This window comes from Macaca nemestrina, chromosome 15, assembly GCF_043159975.1.
Source record: "Macaca nemestrina isolate mMacNem1 chromosome 15, mMacNem.hap1, whole genome shotgun sequence".
In the NCBI taxonomy this organism is placed as follows: Eukaryota; Metazoa; Chordata; class Mammalia; order Primates; family Cercopithecidae; genus Macaca; species Macaca nemestrina.
Window position 1 is genome coordinate 112,591,256 of NC_092139.1, and position 12,826 is coordinate 112,604,081.

Genomic DNA, 12,826 nt, shown 5'->3' on the forward strand with positions numbered 1-12,826 from the left:
CTAATATAAAGTTTAGCTTATCTGGTATAAAAATCATACGAGAAGCATTGTTAAATGTAAAATGGTATTTGGCTTTCTTTGGTTTAAAAACTAATAAAATAGGTGCAAAAGGAAATTTCTCAGTAAAAAGGCACTAAGGACTATAAAGTCCACTGTTAAGGTCCCCACATTTAAAACAAAAGGTCAATTTCTTAAAAATTATATACTTGGTTTATCTTCTACTTTCCTTTCTCGCAAAACAAAACAAAAACAGTCTTTTAGCACATGTACCACCCCTAGAATTTCCAGTAAACCAGCACCAGCCTGAAGATCACGTTCTCATCGAAAGGTGGAAAGAAGAAAAACTTGAGCCAACCTGGGAAGGACCCTACCTTGTGCTGCTAACCACTAAGACTGCTGTTCGTATAGCAAGGAAAAAAAAAAAAAACAAAAAAAAAAAAAAAAAAAAGGATGGACTCATCACACCTGAGTCAAGAAAGTGCCACCCCCTCCAGAGTCGTGGGCCATAGTCCCAGGGGAAAACCCTACCAAACTAAAGCTAAGAAAAATTTAACTCTTAATCTATTATATTACTCTTTCTTCTTTCCTCATTCTATTGCTGACCATCTAGTTATTAATATAACCAAGTCAATTTCCTCTCAAACTATTGCATTTAATGCTTGCCTTGTTATACCCTGTGAGGACTTGCCAAGTCAAAGACAGCTTTCTCCTTCAGAAAAGTACTTCTGTCCCTCCGGACTCTCTTCAGACTGGGCATTAGTAAACTAGGACCATTTAATCCAGGGAGATTTCGATAAAGACCCCAGTGCCAACCAGGAGTTTTGCCCCCCGATGTAGGGCTTTTATGCCATAGTTGGTCCAACGTTCTGTGGACCACTAAAGAGAAAATGGACTGCCCCAACTGGTTTTGTAATTTCCCTAAAACCATACATTCATTTTACTAGAGGATCATAGAAGTTAAAGACTTAAAACAAACTTTAGCAATTAAGACAGGATACCAAGACGCAAATGCCTGGTTAAAATGAATCAAATATTCCATCTGCACATTAAACAAAAGCAATTGTTATGCTTTACACATGGCAGGCCAGAGGCCCAGACTGTCCCCCTTCCACTAAGGTGGTCCTCCAGTCGACCAGGCGTAGGCTGCATGGTAGCTCTTTTCCAGGATTCTACAGCCTGGAGTAATAAGTCAGGCCAAGCTCTGTCTGCTATATCCCCAAGTCCCTGCGGGTCAGCCCCAGAAGGCCATCCAGCTTCCATCCCCCAACACTAAGTTCACTTCGTGTCTCTCATGACAGGGAGGAAACTTAGCATTCCTTGGAGACCTGAAAGGATGCAGTGAGCTTAAGAATTTTCAAGAGCTTATCAGTCAGCCCTTGTTCATCCCTGAGCAGATGTGTGGTGGTATTATGGTGGACCTTTACTGGGCACTCTGCTGAATAACTGGAGTGGCACTTGTACTTTAGTCCAATTGGCTATCCCTTTCACCCTGGCATTTCATCTACCAGAAGGAAAAAAAATATAAGACATCATAAAGTGAGAGAAGCCCCTTATGAGTTTTTCAACTCTCATGTCTATTTAGATGCAACTGGAGTCCCACGAGGAATACTAGATCCATTTAAAGCTTGAAATCAAATAGCTGCAGGATTTAAGTCAATGTCTTAGTAGGTGACAGTTAATAAAAATGTAGATTAGATAAACTACATCTATTACAACCAACAGCAATGAGCTTTTCATGAGTTAAAAGAAAAACTCATGTTGGCCCGAGCCCTCAGGCTACCTGACCTGACAAAACTCTTTACACTCTGTTTGTCAGAAAGAAAAAGTTGCAGTTGGAGTTTTAACCCAGACTGTGGGGCCTGGCCAAGGCCAGTGGCCTATTTGTCAAAACAGCTAGACAGAGTTTCCAAAGGCTGGCCCCCAGGTCTAAGGACCCTAGCAGCAAAGGCCCTGTTAGCACAAGAAGCAGATAAACTAACCCTTAGGCAAAACCTGAATATAAAGGCCCCCCACACTGTGGTAACTTTAATAAATACCAAAGGACATCATTGGTTAACAAATGCTAGATTAACCAAGTACCAAAGCTTGCTGTGTGAAAATCCCCACATAACCACTGAAGTTTGCAAAACCCTAAACCCCACCACCTTGTTCCCAGTATCAGACAGTCCAGTTGAACATAACTGTGTAGAGGTGTTGGACTCAGTTTATTCTAGCAGGCCCTACCTCCGAGACCATCCTTAAACATCAGTAGACTGTAAGTGGTACATGGATGGGAGCGCTTCGCCAACCCCTGCAAAGTGACTCTGAAGAAGATGACAAGCCCTGCTCCAGTCACGCCCGGAAGCTGACTGGTCCACGCACGGCTGAAGCATGAGGAAACCCAACGCGGGACTCATTTTCCTTAAAATTTGGACTTACAGTAAGGACTTCAACTGACCTTCCTCAGACTGAGGGCTGTTCCCAGTGTATACATCAAGTCACTGAGGTAGGACAAAAGGTTGCTAAGGTCCTATTATTTTACGGTTATTGTAAGTGTACTGGAACTCTAAAAAGAACTTGTTTGTATAATGCTATTCTATACATGGTATGTAGCCCAGGAAATGACCAACCTGATGTGTATTGTGACCCATCTGAGCCTCCCATGACCACAGTTCTTAAAATAAAGAACGAACGACTGGTGGGAGCTCATAAATGATATGAGTAAAGTGTTAGCCAAAACAGAAGAAAAAAAGGGTGCCCAAACAAGTCACCTTAAAATTTGATGCCTGTGCTGTCATTAATAGTAAGAAGTTAGGAATAAGGTGTGGTTCTCTTAATTAGAAAAGAGGCTATATGGCAGAAAATAAGTACATCTGTCATAAATTAGGACTGTGTGGAAATAAATGTAAATATTGGTTTTGTGTCATTTAGGCCACTTGGATTTAAAAAAAAAAAAAAAAGATGAAAAGGATCCAGTCCACCTTCAGAAAGGAAAAAATGGCGCTTCCTGTACTAAGGGACAATGTGACCCCTTAGAGCTAGTAATAACCAATCCCCTCGATCCTTGCTGGAAAAAAGAGGAGTGTGTGACCTTAGGAATTGACGGGGCCAGAGTGGATCCTCGAGTAAGTATCTTGGTTTGAGGAGAAGTTTACAAATGCTCTCCTGAGCCAGTGTTTCAAACTTTCTATGATGAACTAAATGTACCAGTACCAGAAATTCCAGGAAATACAAGAAATTTGTTTTGCAATTAGCCGAGCATGTAGCCCAGTCTCTCAATGTCACTTCATGTTATGTATGTAGAGGAATTGTAATAGGAGATCAATGGCCATAGGAAGCCCGAGAATTAGTGCCTACAGACCCAGCTCCTGATGAATTCCCAGCTCAAAAGAATCACCCGGATAATTTCTGGGTCCTAAAAGCCTCAATTATTGGACAATATTGCATTGCTAGAGAAAGACAAGAATTCACTCACCCTATAGGGCGACTTAGTTGTCTGGAACAGAAACTGTATAATGGTACCACAAAAACAGTCACTTGGTGGAGTTCAAATCACACAGAGGAATCCATTTAGCAAATTCCTAAAGTTGCAAACCGTGTGGACCCACCTGGAGTCCCACCGGCACTGGACAGCCCCCACTGGATTATATTGGATATGTGGGCATAGAGCTTATGCCAAATTACCTGAGCAGTGGGCAGGTAGTTGTGTTATTGGCACTATTAAACCATCTTTCTTCCTACTGCCCATAAAAACAGGCGAACTCCTGGGCTTCCCTGTCTATGCTTCCCGTAAAAGAGAAGCATAGCTATAGGAAATTGGAAAGATGATGAATGGCCCCCTGAGAGAATCATACAGTATTATGGGTCTGCTACTCGGGCACAAGACGGCTCATGGGGATACCGGACCCCCATTTACATGATCAACCGAATCATATGGTTACAAGCTGTCTTAGAAATAATCACTAATAAAACTGGCACAGCCTTGACTATTCTGGCCCGGCAAGAAATTCAGATGAGAAATGCTATCTATCAAAATAGGTTGGCTCTTGACTACTTGCTAGCAGCTGAAGGGGGGGTCTATGGAAAACTTAACCTTACTAATTGCTGTTTACACATAGATGATCAAGGGCAAGTAGTTAAAGACATAGATATGACAAAACTGGCACATGTGCCCATGCAAGTGTGGCATGGATTTGATCCTGGGGCCATGTTTGGAAAATGGTTCCTAGTGCTAGGAGGATTTAAAACTCTTATAATAGGAGTTATAATAATAATAGGAACCTGCCTACTGCTCCCTTGTTTGCTGCCTGTACTTCTTCGAATGACAGAAAGCTCCATTGCGGCCGGGCGCGGTGGCTCAAGCCTGTAATCCCAGCACTTTGGGAGGCCGAGACGGGCGGATCACGAGGTCAGGAGATCGAGACCATCCTGGCTAACACGGTGAAACCCCGTCTCTACTAAAATACAAAAAAAAAAAAAAACTAGCCGGGCGAGGTGGCGGGTGCCTGCAGTCCCAGCTACTCGGGAGGCTGAGCCAGGAGAATGGCGTGAACCCGGGAGGCGGAGCTTGCAGTGAGCTGAGATCCGGCCACTGCACTCCAGCCTGGGCGACAGAGCCAGACTCCGTCTCAAAGAAAGCTCCATCGCTACCTTAGGTCACCAAAATGCCTCAGCACAAATGTACTATATAAATCACTATCAACCTGTCTTGCAAGAAGACATGGGTAGTGAAATAAAAGTGAGAACTCCCACTAATAAAATGAGTGAGAATCTCAAACGGGGGGAATAGGGGAGGAGACCACCCCTCATATTGTCTAATGCCCTATTTCTACCTCCAAAGAAAGAAGTAAAAACTAAAAGGCAGAAATGAAATCCACAGGCAGACAGCCCGTAGCCACACCCTGGGCCTGGTAGTTAAAGATCGACCCCTGACCTAACTGGTTCTGTTATCTATAGATTACAGACATTGTATAGAAATGCACTGTGAAAATCCCTATCCTGTTTTGTTCCGAACTAATTACTGGTACACGCAGCCCCCAGTCACTTACCCCCTGCTTGCTCAATCAATCACGACCCTCCCACACGCACCCCCTTAGAGTTGTGAGCCCTTAAAAGGGACAGGAATTGCTCACTCGGGGAGCTCGGCTCTTGAGACAGAAGTCTTGCCGATGCCCCCGGCCGAATAAACCCCTTCCTTCTGTACTCGGTGTCTGAGGAGTTTTGTCTGCCGCTTGTCCTGCTACAACCTGAGGTCAGGAGTTCGAGACCAGCCTGGCCAACATGGTGAAACCCCGTCTCTACTAAAAATACAAAAAATTAGCCAAGCGTGGTGGAGCGCACCTGTAATCCCAGTGACTTGGCTTGGAGGACCTCCTTTGGGAGATCAATCCCCTGTCCTCCTGCTCTTTGCTCCGTGAGAAAGATCTACCTACGACCTCGGGTCCTCAGACCGACCAGCCCAAGGAACATCTCGCCAATATTAAATTGGATAAGCGGCCTCCTTTTACTCTCTTCTCCAACCTCTCTCACTATCCCTCAACGTCTTTCTCCTTTCAATCTTCGCACCACCCTTCAATCTCTCCCTTCTCTTAATTTTTTTTTTTTTTTTTTTTTTGAGACGGAGTCTCGCTCTGCCGCCCAGGCTGGAGTGCAGTGGCCGGATCTCAGCTCACTGCAAGCTCCGCCTCCCGGGTTTACGCCATTCTCCTGCCTCAGCCTCCCGAGTAGCTGGGACTACAGGCGCCCGCCACCTTGCCGGGCTAGTTTTTTGTATTTTTTAGTAGAGACGGGGTTTCACCGTGTTAGCCAGGATGGTCTCAATCCCCTGACCTCGTGATCCGCCCGTCTCGGCCTCCCAAAGTGCTGGGATTACAGGCTTAAGCCACCGCACCCGGCCCCTTCTCTTAATTTCAATTCCTTTCATTTTCTGGTCGAGACAAAGGAGACACATTTTATCCGTGGACCCAAAATGCTGGCGCCGGTCACAGACTGGGGAAGGCAGCCTTCCCTCTGTGTTTAATCATTGCAGGGACGCCTCTCTGGTTACTCACCCACGTTTCAGAGGTGACTGACCACGCTGCAAGGACGCCTGCCTTGGTCCTTCACCCTTAGCGGCAAGTCCCGCTTTTCTGGGGGAGAGGCAAGCACCCTGACCCCTTCTCTCCTTGTCTCTACCCCTTTTCTGCTTTTCTGGGGGAGGGGCAAGAATCCTGACCTCTTATTTTTGCATCCCAACCTCTTATTTTTGCGCCCCAACCTCTTATTTTTGTGCCCCAATCCTGTATTTCCACACCCCGACCCCTTTCCCGCTTTTCTGGAGGGCAAGAACCGCGGAACTCCTTCTCTCTGTGTCTCTACTCTCTCTTTTCTCTGGGCTTGCCTCCTTCCCCATAGGCAACCTTCCACCCTCCATTCCTCCTTCTCCCTTAGCCTGTGTTCTCAAGAACTTAAAACCTCGGCCGGGCACGGTGGCTCAAGCCTGTAATCCCAGCACTTTGGGAGGCCGAGACGGGCGGATCACGAGGTCAGGAGATCGAGACCAGCCTGGCTAATACGGTGAAACCCCGCCTCTACTAAAAAATACAAAAAACTAGCCGGGTGAGGTGGTGGGCGCCTGTAGTCCCAGCTACTCGGGAGGCTGAGGCAGGAGAATGGCGTGAACCCGGGAGGCGGAGCTTGCAGTGAGCTGAGATCCGGCCACTGCACTCCAGCCTGGGCGGCAGAGCGAGACTCCGTCTCAAAAAAAAAAAAAAAAAAAAAGGCCGGGTGCGGTGGCTCAAGCCTGTAATCCCAGCACTTTGGGAGGCCGAGACGGGCGGATCACGAGGTCAGGAGATCGAGACCATCCTGGCTAACACGGTGAAACCCCGTCTCTATTAAAAAAATACAAAAAAACTAGCCGGGCGAGGTGGCGGCGCCTGTAGTCCCAGCTACTCGGGAGGCTGAGGCAGGAGAATGGCGGGAACCCGGGAGGCAGAGCTTGCAGTGAGCTGAGATCCGGCCACTGCACTCCAGCACGGGCGGCAGAGCGAGACTCCGTCTCAAAAAAAAAAAAAAAAAAAAAAAAGAACTTAAAACCTCTTCAACTCACACCTGACCTAAAGCCTAAACGCCTTTTCTTCTGCAACACCGCTTGGCCTCAATACAAACTTGAAAGTGGCTCTAAATGGCCAGAAAACAGCACTTTTGCTTTCTTCATCTTACAAGACCTAAAAATTGTCGTAAAATGGGCAAACGGTCTGAGGTGCCTGATGTCCAGGCATTCTTTTACATATAGGTCCCTCCCTAGCCTCTGTTCCCAATCATCCCAAATCTTCCTTCTTTCCCTCCTGCCTGTCCCCTCAGTCCCAACCCCAAGCGTCGTTGAGTCTTTCTAATCTTCCTTTCTACAGACCCATCTGACCTCTGTCCTCCTGGCCAGGCCAAGCTAGGTCCCAATTTTCCTCAGCCTCCGCTCCCCCACCCTCTAATCCTTTTATCATCTCCCCTCCTCACACCGGGTCTGGCTTACCGTTTCGTTCAGCGACTAGCCCTCCCCCACCTGCCCAGCAATTTCCTCTTAAAAAAGTAGCTAGAACTAAAGGCATAGTCAAGGTTAATGCTCCTTTTTCTTTATCCGACCTCTCCCAAATCAGTTAGTGTTTAGGCTCTTTTTCATCAAATATGAAAAACCCAGCCCAATTCATGGCCCGTTTAGCAGCAACCCTGAGACACTTTTCAGCCCTAGACCCTGAAAGGTCAGAAGGCCATCTTATTCTTAATATGCATTTTATTTTATTACCCAATCTGCTCCCGACATTAAATAAACCTCCAAAAATTAAATTCCGGCCCTCAAACCCCACAAGAGGACTTAATGAACGTCACCTTCAAGGTGTACAATAATAGAGTAAAGGCAGCCAAGTAGCAACTTATTTCTGAGTTGCAATTCCTTGCCTCCACTGTGAGACAAACCCCAGCCACATCTCCAGCACACAACTCCAAACGCCTGAACCGCAGCTGCCAGAGGTTCCTCCAGAACCTCCTCCCCAGGGAGCTTGCTACAAGTGCCGGAAATCTGGCCACTGGGCCAAGGAATGCCCGCAGCCTGGGATTCCTCCTAAGCCATGTCCCACCTGTGCGGGACCCCACTGGAAATCGGACTGTCCAACTTGCCCAGCAGCCACTCCCAGAGCCCCTGGAGCTCTGGCCCAGGGCTCCCTGACTGACTCCTTCCCAGATCTTCTCGGCTTAGCGGGTGAAGACTGACGCTGCCCCATTGCCTCGGAAGCCTCCTGGACCATCACTTTGGGTAACTCTTACAGTGGAGGGTAAGTCTGTCCCCTTCTTAATCAATATGGATGCTACCCACTCCACATTACCTTTTTTTCCAAGGGCCTCTTTCCCTTGCCTCCATAACTGTTGCGGGTATTGATGGCCAGGCCTTTTGTTTTTTTTTTTTTTTTTTGAGATGGAGTTTCACTCTTATTGCCCAGGCTGGAGTGCAATGGCACAATCTCAGCTCACTGCAACCTCCGCCTCCCAGGTTCAAGCTATTCTCCTGCTTCAGCTTCCCGAGTAGCTGGGATTACAGGCACGTGGTACCACGCTTGGCTTATTTTTTTGTATTTTTGGTAGAGACAGGGTTTTACCATGTTGGCCAGGCTGGTCTCGAACTCCTGACCTCAGGTGATCCACCCACCTCGGCCTCCCAAAGTGCTGGGATTACAGGCGTGAGCCGCCGCGCCCAGCCTGATGGCCAGGCTTCTAAACCTCTTAAAACTCCCGAACTCTGGTGCCAATTTGGACAACATTCTTTTATGCACTCCTTTTTAGTTATCCCCACCTGCCCAGTTCCCTTATTAGGCCAAGATATTTTAACTAAATTATCTGCTTCCCTGACTATTCCTAGGCTACAGCCACACCTCATTGCCGCCTTTTCCCCAGTTCAAAGCCTCCTTCACATCCTCCCCTCGTATCCCCCCATCTTAACCCACAAGTATAGGACACCTCTACTCCCTTCCTTGGCGACTGATCATGCACCCCTTACCATCTCATTAAAACCTAATCACCCTTACCCCACTCAACACCAATATCCCATCCCGCAGCACGCTTTAAAAGGATTAAAGCCTGTTATCACTCACCTGCTACAGCATGGCCTTGTAAAGCCTGTAAACTCCCCTTACAATTCCCCCATTTCACCTGTCCTAAAACGAGACAAGGCTTATAGGTTAGTTCAAGACCTGCACCTTATCTACCAAATTGTCTTGCCTATCCACCCCGTAGTGCCAAACCCATGTACTCTCCTATCCTCTACCTCCCTCCACAACCCAGTATTCTGTTCTGGATCTCAAACATACTTTTTTTTTTTTTTTTTTTTTTTTTGAGACGGAGTCTCGCTCTGTCGCCCAGCCCAGGCTGGAGTGCAGTGGCGCGATCTCGGCTCACTGCAAGCTCCGCCTCCCAGGTTCACGCCATTCTCCTGCCTCAGCCTCCCGAGTAGCTGGGACTACAGGCGCCCACAACCGCGCCCGGCTAATTTTTTGTATTTTTAGTAGAGACGGGGTTTCACCGTGTTCTCGATCTCCTGACCTTGTGATCCGCCCGCCTCGGCCTCCCAAAGTGCTGGGATTACAGGCTTGAGCCACCGCGCCCGGCCCAAACATACTTTCTTTACTGTTCCTTTATATCCTTCATCCCAGCCTCTCTTCACTTTCACTTGGACTGACCCTGACACCCATCAGGCTCAGCAAATTACCTAGGCTGTACTGCTGCAAGGCCTCACGGACAGCCCCCATTACTTCAGTCAAGCTCAAATTTCTTCCTCATCTGTTACCCATCTCGGCATAATTCTCATAAAAACACGCTTACTCTCCCTGCTGATCGTGTCCGGCTAATCTCCCAAACCCCAATCCCTTCTACAACAACTCCTTTCCTTCCTAGGCATGGTTAGTGCAGACAGAATTCTTATACAAGGGCCAGGACCACGTCCTGTAGCCTTTCTGTCCTAATGACCTTACTGTTTTAGCCGAGCCCTCATGTCTGCGCGCAGTGGCTGCCACCGCTTTAATACTGTTAGAGGCCCTAAAAATCACAAACTATGCTCAACTCTCTACAGTTTCCTAACTTCCAAAATCTATTTTCCTCCCCCAACCATCGCTCAGGACAATGCTTATGCTGATAAGTTAGCTAAAAAAGCAGCTAGCTTCCAACTTCTATCCCTCACGGCAGTTTTCCTCCTTCACATTGGCCACTCCCACCTGCTCCCCCGCTGAAACTTCCACCTGTCAATCTCTTCCCACACAAGGCAAATGGTTCTTAGACCAAGGCAAATATCTCCTTCCAGCCTCACAGGCCCATTCTATTCTGTCGTCATTTCATAACCTCTTCCATGTAGGTTACAAACCGCTAGCCTATCTCTTAGAACCGCTCATTTCCTTTCCATCATGGAAATCTATCCTCAAGATCACTTCTCAGTGTTCATCTGCTATTCTCCTACCCCTCAGGGATTGTGCAGGCCCCTCCCTTTCCTACATATCAAGCTCAAGGACTTGCCCCAGCCCAGTACTTGCAAATTAACTTTACTCACATGTCAGAAAACTAAAATACCTCTTGGTCTAGGTAGACACTTTCACTGGATAAGCAGAGGCCTTTCCCACAGGGTCTGAGAAGGCCACCGCGGTCATTTCTTCCGTCAGCCATAATTCCTCGGTTTGGCCTTCCTAACACTATACGGTCTGATATCAGACCAGCCTTTATTAGTCAAATCACCCAAGCAGTTTCTCAGGTTCTTGGTATTCAGTGACACCTTTATATTCTTTACCGTCCTCAATCTTCAGGAAAGGTAGAATGGACTAATGGTCTTTTAAAAACACACCTCACCAAGCTCAGCCACCAACTTAAAAAAGGACTAGACAATACTTTTACCACTTTCCCTTCTCAGAATTCAGGCCTGTCCTCGGAATGCTACAGGTTACAGCACATTTGAGCTCCTGTGTGGACACTCCTTTTTATTAAGTCCCAGTCTCATTCCAGACACCAGACCAACTTGGACTGCACCCCAAAAACTTAGAGCCTAGAAACTCACCAACCAAGCAAGTAATTATGCTGAACTCCCTTGGGCTCTCTCTAATTAGATGTCCTAGGTCCTCCCAATTCTTAGTCCTTTAATACCTGTTTTTTCTCCTTCTCTTATACAGACCTTGTGTCCTCCGTTTAGTTTTTCCTCACTCTAGGTTCCCACGTCACCCCTAATCCCGCTTGAAGCAGCCCTGAGAAACATCGTCCATTCTCTCTCTCCATACCACCCCCCAAAAATTTTCACCGCCCCAACACTTCACTATTTTGTTTTATTTTTCTTATTAATATAAGAAGGCAGGAATGTCAGGCCTCTGAGCCCAAGCCAAGCCATCGCATCCCCTGTGACTTGCACGTATATGCCCAGATGGACTAACTGAAGAATCACAAAAGAAGTGAAAATGCCCTGCCCCGCCTTAACATTCCACCACAAAAGTAGTGAAAATGGCTGGTCCTTGCCTTAAGCGATGACATTGTCTTGTGCCTGGCTCATCCTGGCTCAAAAAGCTCCCCCACTGAGCACCTTGTGACTCCCACTCCTGCCCGCCAGAGAACAACCTCCCTTTGACTAGAATTTTCCTTTACCTACCCAAATCCTATAACACAGCCCCACCCTTGTCTCCCTTCGCCAACTCTCTTTTCCGACTCAGCCTGCCTGCACCCAGGTGATGAAAAAGCTTTATTGCTCACACCCAGCCTGTTTGGTGGTCTCTTCACACGGACGCGCATGACACCAGCTAGTCAGGAGGCCAAGGCAGGAGAATGGCGTGAACCCGGGAGGCAGAGGTTGCAGTGAGCCGAGATGGCGCCACTGCACTCCAGCCTGGCAACAGAGCGAGACTCTGTCTCAAAAAAAAAAAAAAAAAAAAAAAAGGAAAAGAATGAGTTCAACTGAGGGGCATAAGGATAAGTGGGAGACTGAGGACCGAGGAGGCAAGGTTTAGAGCAGCAGCTTATTAAAAAGCTTTAAAGCAGGAACGAAAGAAAGCAAAGCACCCTTGGAAGAGGGCCAAGCGGGCAGCTTGAGAGATCAAGCGTGTGGTTTGACCTTCGACTTAGGGTAGGCCAGGTGCAGTGGCTCAGGTCTATAATCCCAGCACTTTGGGAGGCCGAGGTGGGCGGATCACTCGAGGTCCAGAGTTCGAGACCAGCCTGGCCAACATGGTGAAACCCTGTGTCTACTAAAAGTACAAAAATTAGCCAGGCGGGGGGGCGGGGCTGGAGGGCGGTGAGGGAGTGGTGGGCACCTGTAGTCCCAGCTACTTGGGAGGCTGAGGCAGGAGAATCACTTGAACCCGGGAGGTGGAGGTTGCAGTGAGACGAGATTGCACCACAGAACTCCATCCAGCTCGGGCGACAAGTGAGTCTCTGTCTCAAGAAAAAAAAAAAGGGTTTTATGTGTCGGCACGCATCTGGGGTCTGTGTGCCTTCTCCCCTGATTCCTCCCTCGGGGTGGGGTGTCCGCATGCACAGAGGCCTGCCAGCACTTGGGAGGGGAGCTGTGTTCATACTCACCTGAGGCGTCTTCCCCTTACCAGTCGAGCGTTCCCATGAGGTCAAACACAAGTTAAACGCCACCATTTTGCCTCTCAGTGCTCATGTGTGAGCCCCCTCGCCCAACTCCTGAGCTCTTTATAGGGGAAGCTTATTATCTTATCACCAGCTTCAGGTGATTCACCTACCAGGCGACTGCTTTCCCTGGCTCTGGCTGCAACCAATTACTATTTGAGAGAAACCGTGTAACAACTGCCTTGCTATCACCTGATGGCCACCTGACTTTCCTACTGGGGGTGGG